The sequence below is a fragment of the Megalops cyprinoides genome, chromosome 1, assembly GCF_013368585.1.
Source record: "Megalops cyprinoides isolate fMegCyp1 chromosome 1, fMegCyp1.pri, whole genome shotgun sequence".
Lineage (NCBI taxonomy): Eukaryota > Metazoa > Chordata > Actinopteri > Elopiformes > Megalopidae > Megalops > Megalops cyprinoides.
The window spans coordinates 62,269,140-62,287,479 of NC_050583.1; positions in this window are offsets into that span (position 1 = coordinate 62,269,140).

Below are 18,340 nucleotides of genomic sequence, written 5' to 3' on the forward strand. Positions count from 1 at the left end.
CAGGTTGCAGGTTTTTGTTGATTGCTTTAATAAGATGCCCAGAAATAATGCAAGTCCTGTTATTTCATTTTTCTGACAAATTATAATGATTCTATCTCCTTGTATTCATGTGGCTTGGGAAGGGCAAAACCTAGCCATCCACTGTAACCTGAAGGTCTGGTGCTTTATCTTGTATTTTTAGAAGGACAGTGGAAGCTTTCCTTCAGGAAGGGTTTTAGAAATCTGTTTTTTTTTTCTCGTATGGTTCAATTTTAAATAAATTATGATTGCTATTAATGTTAATTCCTTTGTTAATTTCAAGAATAACCTGACATTCCAGCTCATGTAATAGCCAGTAAGAACCTGACTTTATTTTAATATCTGGCCAACTAATATGTCTTAATTAAAAATGTAAATACCAATTCCACTTCATAAAATACAGCTTGACCTACTTTTGAATTAATGATGGTGCTACAATATATTATGCACAGGTCTTCATGTTGGAACAGAATAAGAATGAAAGAGAATTAAAAGGAAGTTGGCCCACATACATTCTTATGAATAGAGGAATCATGTTATGGTAAGTAGGCCATAAAGGTACTTAACGATTATGCAAAAGAATCCCTTTTTCCTGAACTACATGAGAAAAGAAAGATGATTGAATTCCGTGACACAATAAAAAAAATCCCTCCTTGTGATTTCTTATTCCTTTAACCAGAGCACAGGGCATGGCTTTATCATTCATTACTGTGCCAGTATTGCAGGTGAATGCTGTTTTGTTTTAGGGACCCCCAAAGGTGCTGAGGAGGTCTAAATAAAAAGTGTGTTTATACAGGGGTAACTTGAGCATGGACTACAGAGCTTGTAAGAGTCTTTCAAGGTCAGTGCAGGCCACTATTGGTGATTGTATGTATAACACCTCACACACATACACACAAATACACACACACACACACACATAGATATACACATACACACATTTAATGGGAGCAGTATGTTACATTTTTCACAATGGAGACACCAAACAAGCTCAAACAGCCTCAAACATGGTATCAGAGTACTGTATGTTCCTAAGCCATAAAATAACCCAGTGTGTGACTATGTATTTTCATTGCTCTGCATCATGTTTATGTTAGCGGTGACTCTGCGATCAATGTACCCAGCCAGGCCCAAAGTAATGTAACAAGACAGAGGTCGTCGTGCAGTGTAGGTGATGTTTGTAATGTTTTTGTCTGAGCCTCACCATTTCCCTCTCCCCACATCGGGCGGAATTCGCCCTTCATTTTCTGAATGTGCTCAAACCAAGGGGCATAAAACCAGGACCCTCCCTTACACATCTCACTGTCTGAGGTATGAAACCTGGGCTGCGTCCCGGTCCGCATTTCCCCAAGCACTTTCCCTCAAAATGGCACCAAGTGGCATGGTCAAGGGTATACGAATCTGCAAAATGGACTATCAGTTGCCCTCAGCTGCTCCATTCAAGCAATTGTACAAGCTTGTGCACTTCATATGATGTACAGTATCTGATTATCAAGTGGAGATTAGAAAACCAGGAAGTTTCATACCAACTGGTAGCCTTTTTTAGCAACACAGGCAGAATTACAGTGACTGCTGTTCATTGCAGATAGTTCACTGAGGTAAAATATAAACAATGCAGGCCTAATATTTAAATTGTCACATTTCTTGTCTAAAACGAATATTAATTGGACCAGGACTCTTGCATTAAAATAATGTTTTCTCTTGCATTAAAATAATGTTTTACATATTTTTCCACATCGATATTTCCCATGGAATGTTACTTCCTGCAAATTCATGTTATTTTACCTATGAACCCTCAGTTTCCAAACTACTTCAGATCAGTTTATAAAGCTGTGTAGTGTTAAAATTCACTTTTAGATTAACAATGTTTCTCGTTTCAGCGTTAGCTAAGATTCACAAGTGATTTCTAGATGTCACCGCTTCTACTGTGTCTATGGTTTTGTGCCTTTTTTTTAGGGGGGGTCGCTCTTGTTTAGTCACAAGATATGGCACTGGGATGATGACAGCAGGGTGTGATTCAATCCATTCCCAAATAATACCCTTCCCTTTCCTCCGTAACTATGTCCTTGTGTGATGTCACAGGAAGTATGGATTCACTTGCTCCCTTGCTCACCTGTGGATTGGGACGCAGCCCTGGTGATCCGATCCACGCTAGCCTTATCTCCCCAACAAGGGACCCAGCCTTCATCGCACGGTGAGCGTTTCCTTTTTGTTTGTTTGTGTTGTGTGTATGGAATGTGTTGTCTTGATTACTCAGTAAGTCTATAAATTGTGCATCCTCTCCCTTCAGATTAATTTGAAAGAATTCTTTAAATGTTTAGGTGAAACTCCTAACCTGGTCTCCTGATAATTTATAATTCACTATTTACAGTATATCCATCACAGGAATACTGCACTTAGTCTATTAATTGGTGCCCCACGTAAGGATAGCCATATCCATTACACTCAATAAAGATAAATATTTATTTTCTGTATATCAAGTCTATGGAATGCCTGAGTTGCAAAGATCTTGTTCTAATTTGGTGGGCTTTTTGGGGTGGGGTGGGGGGTATATGAAGTCAGATATAACTTGTCGAGAGCAATCGATCTGACCTTAAAATCTGGTCAGATTCAGTCATGATCAATGTAAATCAGAACAATCCTAAAGTTCTGGTACTTTTTGAAGATTTTGAAGATTTTGCCAAATCACAGTTCTATTTATTGATTATCAAGAACTGAATGAAGTTAAACGATTCACGCATCTAGACACTGGTTTGTATTACATTATAAACTGTATGATTTAACTGAACATGGCATCTTTCTTTTTTCACTTGTTTTAATTGTCTGGGTTCACTTATGTTTTGCGCGTAAGTATGTCTTATGGATGCTGTCGTCCTGCGTCTCTCCAGTGCCTAGTACACATACAATCCAATGACAACCAGCACTGTGGAATGTGTTGCATTGCGGAAGAGAATTCATGCGCCCAGAGCCCAGAATTATATTTCTTCATCATTTCTGTTCCCTGCAACGCTCACTTTCATTTGCAAGAGACTCGCCGTTCACATAATGGCCTCACTACAAAAAATGTCAGGGGTTTGCATACCATCCCATTTTCCTCGCAACCCTTCAGCAAGCATATGGCAGGTAATCAGGTCTGCAATCACTGGGCTCACATTATGTAGAGCGTGATTTCACTGTTGTGCTATTATCCATCTGTTTCTGCAGAAAAAAGGCATGAACCTTTGTAGAAGAGGTCAGTGCTTTCATGGCACTCAGAACTCCTGAAATCCATCCCCCTTCTCCTCACATCAGGCTCATGGTATTCTTCGTACTACCGGCCAGATTGTTTTTTTTTTTTTCCTTCCCTGTTATTTATAGAATTTAGGACAATCAGAGCAAATGGTCTGTCTGGCTGCTCTGTAACTTCATACATCTATATAAATGGCAGATAGAAAAATAACATTGCATCACATATGAGTCACACAAAAAAAAAAATACATTACATCACATCGTATAATTTTGAAATGTACAGTACCTTGCTCCTCTGTTTACTTCTGGTTTTAAAGAGTAACAAAACATGATCAGGTAAATGTGGTAGTGATCAAATTATCATTGAAAAGGGACTAATAGCGCTTTGTCCGACAGAGCATGCCATTTCCATACTATTTAATCCTTCTAATATGATTTTATCTTTAAAGAAAGTAAAGAAAATTGTTTGTGAAGTACAGTTTTGGCCAAGGACCGCAACTAAACCTGCATGTGTTTGGTAAGATTATGTAAGTGTTTCAAGTGCACCGAAGTTGTTCTACTTTTGCCCCCTTAAGAATTAATGTAGATGTCCTTGCAGGAAAAATAGATAATCAGTGGAAGTGTATATTTATGGGAAGCATATGCTGAGAAATGAGAAGACAACAAGTTTAACAGATGTGATTGGATCACCTGGTGGATAACAGTGATTCATTAGTTTGTAACATTGCGTATTGCGCATTATGCAGGGAATTGTTAGGTCAAAAGAAAAATTTTGTCTGACAAATTGCGCCACACAGAGCAAAGCATTTTACTGGAGTAGCTCATCTGATTAAATGCAAAATGGCAAAATGTGCATTCAGAACAACAGACTCCCAAGTCATTCTGAACTACAATAGGTTAAAACACAGGATGTTATAGATAAGAAAAAAATCATTGACAAAAGCTTTTATTCTGTGTTAACTGCATTTTGAAGTGCCTGATGTAGTTTTTTTTTCTGTACAGTAGTCTTTCTAACATTTAATGACACACCTCTCTTCCTTTCTCTGTGTGTGTCAGGGTAACTACACTCAGACTTTTTATACTTCACTTTAATTTAGTGTGTGTGTGTGTGTGGGTCTGGGTTTTTTTTTTTTTCGGGGGTGGGGGGTGGGGGGGGGGTTGTCACCAGTGGTTAAGAAGCTGAGGTTAAGCAGTTCTTTCGTCCAAGCTGTTAACACTAAAGTGGAGTTCCAGAGCAATGAACAATAATGGTAATATTGTTATTATTGCTGTAATAATTATTGTGGATATCATCATAATCATGATAACACCAATAATTTCTATGATAATGCAATCTAAGTTGTATTTTTCCAGTTGTTTATCAACTGGAGGTATTTTGTTTCATGAAGAGTGGTATTTCCACAAAACACATGGAGGTTTAGCTATCTATGAATTCCCAATAAACAAAAACATCATGGCAACTGTCATGATGAGAGGTATCCTATTCCCTCACTTGGGACTGGGGCCAGCACTGATACCAATACTCAACTATATGAAAAGATATAAATATTTTCAATAACATGAGAGCCATCGTCAAACATTATAATTCAACGTTCCGAACCACATTTTGTGAGCCTGACCTCTACCCTCCTCCCTCAGTGGATGTTGCTAGCGGGCATTGCTACCAATTAAAGTAAAAAGATTACTAACACAAAGCAAGTCAGGACATACAAATCCTTTGGGGCAACTTGCTGAGAAAGCAAGCTTTCCTTTCCACTCAAAGAAATGACAGTTGTCTAGAAGCTACCCACTGATATGCACACATTTTCAGTGTATAGGAAATTTAATATATAGAAAAAGTTTTAATATGTTGGATAGATAGCTAAACAAAGAAAAGGCCTTGTTAAAAGTTACTTAACTACAAGCAAGGTTCAAGCACACTAAGCAGATTGTGGTAGCTACACAACATGAGAATAATTCTTCCAAAGTTCTGACCATATTTGTTATTTTTCAGAATCAGCATTCATGATTCGTCAGTTGCATCTCTACATATTTTTTCTTTGCTTTCACAAATGATATGTAATGATATTCCATTGGTGTTGCTAAAAGCTAATTTAAATATCATTTCATGCAAATGTGACTATGAAAGCATCATGTCTTAAAATTGATATGAGGCATAAAAATAATCTAAATAACATATTCATAATGAAACATATGGGACTTGCTAACTTGCCTTTCTGTATTGTCCAATTTAGATTATTCTTACAAATCTTATTTATCCAAAAATGCTCCAAATTTATTTTAAATTTTCTTTGATTACATATCTCACTGCTCCTTTCATACCCCTTTGTGGAGTATGAATGGACAGTAATATATAGTAGTAGTTGTGCAGTATGAAGGATATTTTTAGAGAAGGTTTTGTCTTCAGCTACAGCTGATGTATGTTAAAGTTTTATGTTTGACAAAATCCCCACAGTTTTAGAGTTAAGTCAAGATTAAAGAAGAATGTCTGAAACCACACGGTTGGAGCCGTTTATGTACAATAACAGATCAGGGCTTCATCACCTGACTCATCCCCCTGTGAAGATAATGCTGACACTTTCTGTATGACTAGTTTAATTGTGGCCAATAATAAAGGTCATAATTAATACCCCAATACAGATGCTAATAAACAATTTTAAATTGCCACCATAATCAAATGATGCAAACATCTATGAGTTACAAAAGTTCATTGCCGCAACTGACAATTTCTTAATTGTATTCAGTCATTCATGGAAATTTTATTAACATGAAACTGATGTGTCCTGCCCTTCCTCTGTCAAACACCAGGGATCTAATTGCATTATTTTCCACAAGATTTGCCTGACTACTGCCACGATTCTAATGCTGCTCCAGTCCAGATGTTTGTGCTATTTACATAAGGACGCAAGGCCTGCTCGGTAAACATAATTAAAGAAAGTTGTTTTTTTCTTCCTCTCTCTTGCTTACCCATGTCACCCGCCCCAACAAAAAAAAAACAACTCCTCAAGTTTACTTCATTAGACAACTTTCAATTAACATTAAGCACCTGTGCAGTCCTCCCCCAAAAGCACAGGCCTCCGCAGATTTCCAGCTCATTCACAGAGCCGTGGCAGAGGCCGGGGGAGACATTCAATCAAACCTCTAAGCCAGTTTGTCATTAAGAACGGAGTAATTATTCTTCCTCAACAGTTGAGAGTGCAGGCATGGTTGAGACCTTCCCAGACCTAGGAGTTGTGCTTTGATAAAAGCCTGGGAACTAGGTTTGAGAGCTCAGGATATAGGATGCACTAAACATCTGAGGGTCACTACATACACACAACTGGTTATTTTAATGTTGAACAGCAATTTTAATGTTGGTTACATGCCATGAATAATTGATTTGTTACGCAGAACACATATATTGTTCTATGGATCTATTATTTGGAAGTTTGTTTGGGTAGCACCATCACCTCAACATGAAACAGTCCCCTATCTAAATGAAGCAAATCGTTGAACAGCGTGTTTAACATGGAGCATTTACGATTCTGCTCTCATACTGTATGGTTCAATTCCTCCCCTGCAGTCTTTCTGGTTTAAGAGTCTGATGCACACACGCATTCTGTATTCAACGTGTACCACCGCTTCACTTGCACAAGCGCAGCCAGTGAATTCAAACAAAGATGAACTCTGCACCAGCGCAGCGCGTGTGTTTAAAGGTATTATCGAGGGTCAGGCCAATAATGGGAGCATTATTTCAAATGTTTGGAGAATTTTAAATAAGCAAGGGAGAAAGTGGCATCTGGAGAGGGCCGTGGAAATTAAATCACTCATATCAAAGCACTAATAGGCCGGGCTTCACTCAAAATTTAATTTCGCAAACCACTTTTCTTGTTTCACTTTTTTGTGCAGATCTATAACAGTCTGTTAGAGGCAATATCACGGATAATGTGATGCAAGAGGTCATTACAAGATTATATAAACTCTAGACTCTAGTTTCCATTACATGTCCATTTACATTCAAATGATTACACAAGAAGTGATGTTTGATTAGAAGGCACTGTAGCCTTTGCTCTCAGTAGACACGTTTTAACACAGAGTGTATGGAAAGTGTCTGTTTATGAGGATTTATACCACCCTGGGTATATTTATTTTGACTGTATAATTTCAGGGACGAAGAGCTCATTCAGTCTGTCATTTCTTTCCCTTTTCCCTGCTTTGAACAAACCATTTATTTCATGCATTTGATATCAATACCCATTCTTCTACATTACAGAGTGTAGACAGCAAAAATGTGAAGGCATTTTGTTGGAAATATTATCCTTGGACCATACGTAAATCTATAAATATGCAGCACATCAAGCTTTCGATATACTTTGGTGCACACGAACTGAGTAGCTGTCAAAATTACAACAGGCAACCAAAGTAATTATGCAGATTTATGCAAAACATTAACAAGAAGAATTAAATGCACAAATGAGGTGGCTACACTTGAATTGTTAAGATTATGAATAATTACCATGAATCGTTTTGCTCTTAATATAACTTGTTTTTGATAAACAAAGCCTTAATTATCAGAATACTTCTGAGAATTTTGGTGACCTTCATTAATCTTACAAAACAAGTCCCCTGTGTTTCATTGTGTGAAAGGCACATACTCAGAATAATTACACAAACAACAGGAGCTGCATATGCTAAATTGCCACTTCAGATCTCTGTGTGTCCAGGTGCATCCTTCAGTTACACTACAAGCATCCTGCCTCAAACACAGCATACTTTTCTTATTTCTTGAAGGTTCCTTTTTTGTGCAATTTTTGGCAGATAATTACAGCTGTATGCATTTGCCCATATTGTTTACTGAATAAAATAGATCATTATGTGTAGTATGCAGTAATGGCTGCAGTCTCCGCATGCAGCGTAGACTCTTCCACAAGGGTGTTCCTGATATGAGTGTTACCATGGTCTCTTTTTCTATATTGGCTAATAGCGCAATTGCTTGTGTCCTTTTGGTGGATGTGGATGGTGATTTTTTCAGGTCTGTCACCACCAGCAAGACATCACTGACCACCACCAATCAATGGTGGGTCCATTGCCATTGCTTCACTTCAGGGACTGGGATGACATTTGATGGGGTTCAGCTACACCCACCAGCCTGTGCCTGGCACCTGCAGGGATGGAGGACTTCAGGGGGATCAAGTCCTTAAACTGACACCAGTATGTCAGCCCCTTAGAGTGATGGCTATCAACCTAATTTTTTTTCCACGGAAGTCAGTCTTTTGCATGCAGATTCACCTGGAGTTCTGAATGCTGCACACAAGATCATCTGCCTTCTATCAAGGTGAGGGTCAATGCGCAATTTCATAGTGGTAATTCAGCTAAATATAGCATGGCAGCCACACATTATGGCAAACACTCATGAAGAGACTCAGAGTGAAGCAAAGCACATTGTTTTAATCAATTCTGTAACTGAGAAGGTATAGCAAGGCAGAATGAGTTATTCAATGCAGTTGGTTCATAGATGCTCCCAGAAATACTTAAAAAAAATACATATGGAAAAAAGCATGCTAGAATTCAATTATTTAACAACATTCAGCAATCTTTCGCTGTAATTGTATGCTACAAGACTATGCTTGCACTTGATGTAAAAAGGCAAAATTGTTTTCATAAGTGTTCATGCAATTACTGCTTCTAAAATTATTACAACAATCAGTAAAAAGAAGAAGAAAAGCAAGAAGACAAAGAAGAAGATGTGGAATTTTTACAAGACAAAGAAGGAGTTGAGAAAGACCAACACCTGTATCCATGCATGCTTAAAGTTTCCAAGCCTGTGAAGCTGCTATAATATCAACAGAGTGAATCTGAAGGTCCTATGTAGCTGCCCTACAATATACATGTTCAGGCAAAAAAAAAAAATGCTAATTTCCCATAAAGTGATGTGATCATATTACATAACAAAACAACATCCCACATATGTGCATGCATCACAAGCTTGTACATTCACTGCAATCATCAGACATAAACACACATTTGCACCACACAAAATTAAAAGCATGGCATGAAAGGGAAAATATACCAAGAAGTAGAACAGGCTTCTGGGCACTGCTAAGGAGGCCAAGCAACAACAATATTACCTTGCAGTAAAATATTGATCTTTAAAAGCAACTGTTACAAATCTCACTGAGAACAAAAAAAAAGATCAAAGCAATATAATAGTTTTCAAACATTTTACTGCCGCTCTTAAAAAATATCAATCTGAGAGTATAGAATGAGTTTTACATGAAAAAACCTCATCCAATATACTCATCTGCTTCTGCATTTTCCTTTCAAATCGATAATGGAGTCAAGTCTCCTCTCTTCCAAAGGAGCTCATTTTATCCACATCAATAGCAGAGACACATAGTTCATTCCCTTTCATCCCTCTGGACAATATTACTGTTTTAATAGGAACAGACCACAAGTTTTGAGGCACATGCTGCTGAAATCGGGCTTTGTACTTTGATGTTTTTTTTTTTCCCCACTGTTGATGAAGCAGCAGGGTGCAATCAGCGGAATGGGTTCTGCTCATTAGGGCTCTGGACTAAAGTTCCAGAGAGAGCTCCGAGAGAGCATCCCATTTTAACACCTCTCCCTTTTTTAAGGGAGCTTCACGTCTCAGGACATTTTGGCCATCTCCAGCCGTGCTTATTTAAACATGTCACAGTGCTTATATATCACTGTATGTGGCTGTCAGTTATGACATATGGAAGCCATGGGATCTGAGGACACGGGGTCAGAGTTCTGGCAAAGATGTCCCCTTTTATGACACAACCTTACTTGGAAACACTGTCGTGAACCAGCACCATCGGGAACTGATGAAGTGTCATTGACACAAATATATAATGGGTTATGTTCTAAATCATGGTCTACAAATAATGAAATCTGACAATTTGTGAAAATGTTTTGGCAAATATGGAATTAAATGAAGATACAGTATATAGTAAGAATATTTTTATATTTAAACATATGATACATAATGCACAGAATAAATGCTTAATATTGCAACAGGGTGAACAGCCAATTACGGTCTTACGGACAGGTGGTTAATTACAGGGAGTGCAAAACAATGCACACAAACAATAAAATAAATACATTTTCTGCTGCCCCAACACCCCAACCCCCAACCCCCCACCACCCCCCCCCCCCCCACTCCCCCTCATTGGTTCAATGAATGAAAACAACAAACTTGACAACAAACTTGTCCCCCTTGGGAGCCCCCACCATGCCTCCCTTTCAGCTGCTCAAACACATTTTTGCTGTAGCTTGTACTGCTGCAAGGCTCACGGGGGACATGGTAGTGAATCATCGATACACACTTTCAAAAGTTTCTCCATTTTTCCAATGGCAAATCTAATGCCGCCTGCACAGGAGGCTGGCCCTTAATATCCCCCAGTATCCTAGACTTTCTGCAACGTTCTGTTGTGCAAACATCATTCGCTGCGGTGGTCCTCATTTCATCTATCATTTTAATGGACTTCAAATATGCTTGAGAATTAGCCTGCAAGAGGCAAGATCCAAGTTCACCCCAATGACTATGCAAATTTGATCATTTAAAAATATGTTGTAAATCTGGATTTTCTGCTTCATTTATAAATCATTTAAATGTGGGACATAATACATAAAGCAGGGACTGCCTGGTGTTAGATGGTGAGACTTGGACGTAAATGATTTATGATAGTAAATAATCATAAAGGTAAGCAAAAATAAAAATTTCACCAATTTTTTAAATTGCCAAATGAGTTTTGGTATTGGTCACTTTATTATTAATGATCATGAGCTTGCTTGTTAGCTAGTACTAGCTCCTTAGCCATTTAAACTATAGCTGAAATGTCCAGGGGTCATCGCGAATTACTGAATTTATGTACTGAATTTATGTACAAGCAGAGTTTACATTAAAATGTTCAATCCATTTTTGACACTGCAAAAGGGAGAGAGAGAGAGAGAGAGAGAGAGGTGGCACATATCAAAAACTTCTCAGTAATGAGCAGGCATTCACCCATTGGACCCACATCTTTACATTTATTAGCATGACAAAGGACACAATCATTTTCGATATGCCTGAGTGCAGCTTTCATTAACTTTGCAACGATTTATTAACAAAATTGTCAGGAATGTAATAAAAGCAACAGGACTCCTCAAAATACCAAAGAGGGAAAAAAAGAAAAATGGAAATAAATCAAAAATGTAACCACAATGAAGTGAAAGCGGGGTTTGCAAGTGTTCCTGGCAGCATTGAGTCAAAGCGGTCACCTGATTGTAGACAGCATGTTGACTGACCTATGTGATAGCCAAAGAGGCCATGTCTTAACCAGATCCTACTGTCTCCCTTCATACTAAGCATAGAGCACTCCAAGTTGCATGACGTAGCACAAGGGTGGGGCTGTGTTGTCATCCAGTGCAAGCAACTGAGTGGGCCTTTCAGTTCCTCCCAGAAAACTCAGCATCAAACACTTCACAAAGAGAGCCAGCTGTACCTGACTAGCAAAGTGTGATAAAATGCCACACAGTCTGAAAATCCACAAAACCATATGGTCTGACAATCCACCATCTGATTGTGAGCGCTAGCCTGAGATTCATAATGTCACAGTTTCACTGAGCTTGTGTTCAGCGCTCACAGAATCTTGTATCTGGAGAAAAGTTTAGTTCCTGTTGGAAGAAGGCTGAAATTAGGTGTAGTATACATTGGGTTGATGGCAGGCTAAAATTAATTCTGATACTCTCTAACATGCATGTACATGAGGTAGATGTCATAATGCACCCTACTGAAAACAGTAAGGAAAAAACTAAGCTACGAATCTAAATTACCAGAAGCACATTGTTTTGTTTATATCATTATTTCCACAACAGAGGGGAAATTGCTAGACCCGCCAACACTGGCCCCAGTACAGAGTAGAAGAAAAAGAAGAAAAGAGAACATGACCAGAGGGAGGGAGGGCTGCTGAGTCCCAGGGTGGAACTCCTGGAAAGAAGGTATACCTGGAGAATGGGCCCACCCCCTCCAGCCCTCCTCAAACAGATACACACATACACACAACCCCACACACACTAACTCTGACTCCACACACCTCTCATGCACACATGTGCATGCAGATTCCCCACAAACAGGCTCACAATCATGCATGCTAACACACACACACACACACACACACACAATCACACACACACACACATAAACACACACATATATACTCTCTAACCCTTCATACACAATCACGACTGACTTCACATCCCCATCCTACATATACACACACCTGGTACACATTGAACCCCCCCCCCCCCCTCCAAACACACACACACACACATATAACAAACACACAGCTATTGCTCTAAGGCAGTATTCTCCACCCCCTACAGCTCTTCTGTATCATTAAGATATTATCAATTAATAATACCTCCAACACAATGAATAATAAACAACACACTAAGTAATCTTCAAAGATGCACGGTCCCTCCCGGGTGAGAAGGTTTTCCTGGAATTATCCAGGCCACTTCATTACTTACGTCAATGTAGTTGATGTGATTAATAATGTAAACCAGAGCAGCCCTCCAAGTGACCAAGCCATGCACTCCATAATGTTCCATTCTATTTTCAGCCTTAACCAGCACTATGCACAGCGATGTAAAAATTCAAATATTTTTACACTACAATTTTTTATTTCATGGGAAAACAATTGACGTCAGCCAATGTATATATTGTATATTTTCTTCAATGGCAGTCATACTGAATTATTATCCAAAGGAGTGCTCTGGTCAAAAATTACATTTGGTTTTCTTTATGATATGAATCAAGTGCTGTAATCACAGGCCGGGTTAAGCACTTTGAACCACATTATCTAAGCCTAGAACTCATGCATGTATCAATGTATTTTATATATAATAAGGCAGCAGGGTTTTATCAGCAGGGTACATTGTGTTTTTATATTACACCAAGGCAGCCTGTTAGCAAAATTGTATCACCTTTCCTTTCTATGTATTGAATAAAAAAACCTGATCGTATGTGTGGATCTCATTAGTTTCCTCCAGATTTTGGGAAAAAGTGCCCCATATTACAGAATCACTCAAACTCACTCACTTAAATTAACATGTTTAGCAAAATTATAGCTATATGCAGCTATAATAGAATAGAATTTAAGACAGAATATATACAGGTCATCAAAAATTATCGAAAATACTTTAGATAGCCTGGATGTGGTCAAAGTGGAAATATAACTGCAGCGCAATCTGAGTGTTGAAAGTATGTTTAAGTTAAATTGTTTATGGAACATATTGTACTTTATATGCCAAGTGGAAAAAATGCATCCAGTACAATACATTGGAATTCATTCACTGCAATATCCATTTAGTGCAAAGGTGTTCATCTGCTTCATTAATTTGTATGAATATTTTAGCTGAGAAACATAAAGTATGGATGATTTACTTGTCTTAAACCTGTCCTTAAAGGTTATGAAAAAGTTATGAAAGTGGTAGCTATTGTTTTATTTTGTTTTGCCTTTTACAATAAAACCCACCACAGAAATTAACTGGAATGAAAAAAGACAGAATTTGTGAATGTCATTCGGGTAAATTCTACTGATGAATGTGTCTCCATTTCAGGAAGAGAAAATAAGACCAACATTGCAATTTGCAGAACCATATAAATCAATGCAATGGCCACAAACAATTCCTCTTGCAGAAATGAATTTTTAATTGCACACCGCAGGTGCTTGACTTATTACTATGAGATATATGAAATCACAGTCATTTAATAGATGTGCAACCAGGACTGTGACAAAAAAGAAGACAAAGAAATTAACTACCTGTAATTTAATGGAGCCATTCTTTGCATCCAACTTAAATGCCCAACGTTTCAGCATTTTGCCTCAAATGCATGAGTATGCTGTGCATTTGAAAAGCCTTGTTGAGATTGATCATGGGTATGTGCTTATTTATTGCTAAAACACAAGAAAAGATCTGAAGAGGTTTTCTAGTGGTTTCAAAGTGAACAATTATGTTCGCTCACTAAATAAATGCCTTAGCTTCCCCAAAGAGCCATTTTAAAATACTGGTATAGGCATGGCCTGTGTGCAGGGTAGGATGGCACTTTTAACACATGGACAGATTGTGTTGTGGGAAAACATTCATTTGCGAACTAAAGTCATCAGCGCTTTACTTCTGTGGTCTGGAAACATATCAAAGTGGCGTGCCACCCCAGAGATGCCGAGCCAGCGGGTCAGCTGAGATCAGCGGAGTGCGAGCCTCCCTGGAGGACTCCCAGAGCTGGAAACCAACGCTGCTGTGTAAACACGGTCTCTCTCTCTCTCCCCTCTAGAGTTTTTTTTTTTTTTCTTTTTCTTTTTTTCTCGCCTCAGTCCAGTTAACCCTCCCATCCTGCCAGGCCTGGGGATGTTTAGAAACCATCCTCGCCAAAGCCCCCTCCTCCGGCTTCCCTCTCACCGCAGCGTTGACTTTAGAGTGCTCAGCGCTTGGCCAGCTGCTAAAGTAACCGCGCGCCGGAGTTCGGGATTTGGCCGGCAGCACTTGCATGCCAAGGGCACCTCAGCCGTGGGAACATCTCGGAGAGTCTGGCCATTAGGCAATCCCCCCTGCGCTGGACAAGTGACTCACTCTTAGTCTCTGGAACCTTGACTACGGGGCTCAGAAGACCAATAACCCTTCGTTCTTTCAACCTATGGTGATCAGATTAATCCAGCATTATGCCTTTCTTCATAAGAATATTCTTATGTTGAGGGGGTATAAGTCTGGAATAAAAGTACAAACAAGACATTGTCATAAACATTTATGAGATTTTTTTTTTCAGTTCAAGCTAGCATTAACTAATTAGAGTAACTCATTTCAAAATGATGTTTATGGTATTTCGTTTGGTTTATCATATTAATTTCTTGGTTTATCCTACTGAGGCGTACAACTGTGTAAGCATGTTCAAAACATTTAAAGTGGAAATATTGAGGGAGAGAACAAAGGCATTTTACATTACCTTTTGGTGGTTACTAGTGTAATTGTTTGTAACTACTGGGGCACTAACCTGTAATTACATTGTTTAAACATTTTGTTTCAAACTACAATGAAACAACTGTTTGCAATTTATGTAATTACAAAGAATATCTGAATAACTCTTCCCCTAATCCTGATTTGAACTGTAACCTCAACTCTGCTTCTCACACAAAATCAAACTATTAACATTGCCCCAATCCAAAATCTAACCACAAATTAACATTAAGCCTTTACAAAAATGTTCATGTCATGCAGGAATGGGAAACTGTACAATGGTTCCATAGCACTTGTCTGCAGTTGCACAGTCTGTTAATATTTAAAGAGTCATTACATATTTGACTTTTATTGTGTACCAGCTTAAGTAAATGTCCACATAATATAAGGTGTTAGCATTTTATTTTATTAACTTTAGTTCTTTCTTTCACCCAGGATAACCTGAGCTTTGTAAATAGTACAATTATGACCTTTTGCATGAGGACATCAAATTAACAGGACTGTTTAACCCTCTCCCTCCATCTTCTCAGTAATTTGTTAAAGAGATGTCTCCCCTCCCTTCACCAGCTGCATGAGCTGAATATGGGTTAAATAACAAGAAAGTGCATATTGCATATAATTTAACTCTGAGTCCATAAGTGAAATGTGCACAAAACTAAAACAATCCTGTGAGCATCCTGTGATATGTGTATCATGATAAAGATGACTTTAGGTGAGCAGCCTTTATCTTTTTATTTTTTTATTTATTATGCACATTATTACTATATGTTCACTATTCTTAAAATGTTTTTAAACTTGTGACCACTGAGTCCATTGTGAACCTGAAACCATTAATCCCTTTCTCATGTTATATTTCTGAAACTGTACAGAGCTGCCGGGAGAGGTAGGGTGGCCAATATAGAGCACTTCAGCCCCCTGCACAGCTGCTGAAACACTGTCAATGGTACTGCACAGAGGAGAAATGTGGTGGCCACCACACCCACTTTCAATTCACTAGTTACATGATCTCATTATTGTAATACTAATTTAAGCTCTGATGTAGGGCTTTCCATCAAAGTAATCCATTTCTGTGTGGCGAGCTACCATTTATAGTGGCAAAATCTAATTTGCTTAATTTCAGATACAAAACGCAATCCTAATAGAAGCTAACAAGCTATGAATGTCAACCGGCACAATCGATGGGGGCAAAATAGCTTGGCAGAGCTCCTACCTGTCTGAGCGTGACTGGCTGCTCTCCAACCAGTTAACTCTCCATTCCCACAGCCCCTCCTGTCTGTTCCAGAAAATGTGCCCCTTCCGTCTGGTGGGGGGAGACACAGAAATTAACACATAGGAAGCAAGCACACACAGAACAATACATTCACCTTGATGACACCAATAACTGCTCACTGAAAAGTGATCATTTATTGTGTATGTCTAATGGGAAATTGAAGCTTTTTCATTTTGTTTACTGATAATTCAACAGCTTTGTAACGAAATGACAGAAAAAGCACTCTGTGGCCGTGACAGGCCTGATTCATAAATGATCTGTATGGCCAATCACACACTTTCCCTTGGTTTTGTATTCTTTTGTTTTTCTCTTATCAGTCATAGGTGCCTTTTACCTTTGTTTATGGCGTTTTATGGGGTTTAGGGGTTTGTTTAAACATTAATTATTATCTGCAGCTCCCAGGTTATTTCTTCTGAATATGAAAGTGTTTGTTGGTAAAAACATTGCTCTGTATTTTGCTTGTCACAACCCTTGCAAAATGCAGTCACATTGTCATGCCTTAATATCTTTAAAATAAACCATAATTTCAGAGGAATCTTCAACAGTGCAGCACTTGTTCTGACAAATGAAATGATGCATTTATTTCTCAAGGTCCAACATTTGCATGGCGAGCAACACCTTGGCATTATTGTGTAGATAATAGATCCTTCCATCTTCATTCTGTTGATAACACAGCAACAGATTTCCGGAGTGCTACCTGGCAACCTGCTAGTGTATCCAGAGAAGCGAGAGTGTTCAGTAATAAGTGGGGTTAACCCTGTGGGGATGTGAGGCACATTCCATTGGGAAGCTGTGCCCAAAAAAAAAAAAAGGCTGGCAGGAGTGAGCTTGCCAAGTGCTGTCTGCAGATGCACGGACAGCCTTGTTCAACTGCTCTCAGATCCCCACGCTCCTCTCTTATCGCTCCTCACTGGGTACGGGCTACACGACGGGAAACAAGCTCCGACACCGCGCTCGTAATGAAGGAAGCATCTAATCGCCGGGAGAACAGAGGAGTCATAGAACACATCCAGCCGCCGTCGCGGGCAACACGTCCTCAACAGGCAATCCCGTTGTCCTGGAGCCACTGCAACGGGTAAATAGACAATGCCGATTACAGCAGGTGCATCCCTCGGCCCCGGAAAACACTGGAGCTCCAGAGTGAGCCGATAGGCGGACGCGCTCACCACGGCGCGCTGATGTATGCGCCCGCCCTGCTCCACGGCGGTGCCCTCGCCGCGCTAAAGGTCAAGCGTGTGTGGCACAGCGGCAGCCGGGTGATTAAATGTGATTAGGAGCGCAGGTGAGGGGCAAGGACGGGGCCCCTCTCAATTCCCACTCCCAATTTGGTTTTAATTAGGGCAGCGTCCCACAGGCTCCCGGCTCCTCTGTCTCCTGCCCGGGGCGCTGTGGCTCCCCTGACCCACTTTAGCACATCTGGGTCACCCCCTGCACTCTCCACAAGCTGGGCACGGCAGGCAGACCGCAGGCGCTGAAGCGCACCCCGCATGCAGGGAGCTCTACCTCTTCTGTTTCCTGCAAGTGCATCTCATGCATTCACTTCAGAGGTGTTACTCTAATACGATGTGCCATAGAAACAGATGATAGGGCGGCCCAGTTTGGCCAGTTCCTATTGGCTCTAGCCATGTATTCAATGTGCTGTGTAGAAATGTGTAGTGTAGACCTACTGTGTTCAGGATCAGCGTATGCTTATTTAAGCAGCACCCCAAAGCCACTCAGTCCGTCCCCTACAAGGTCTCTACTTTGTATGATGCTTCAGGGACATTGCGGAGCACCTACCTCAGCTGACAAGGGGTGAGTGGGCAGAAAGTTTCGGTTCGGGGCCGA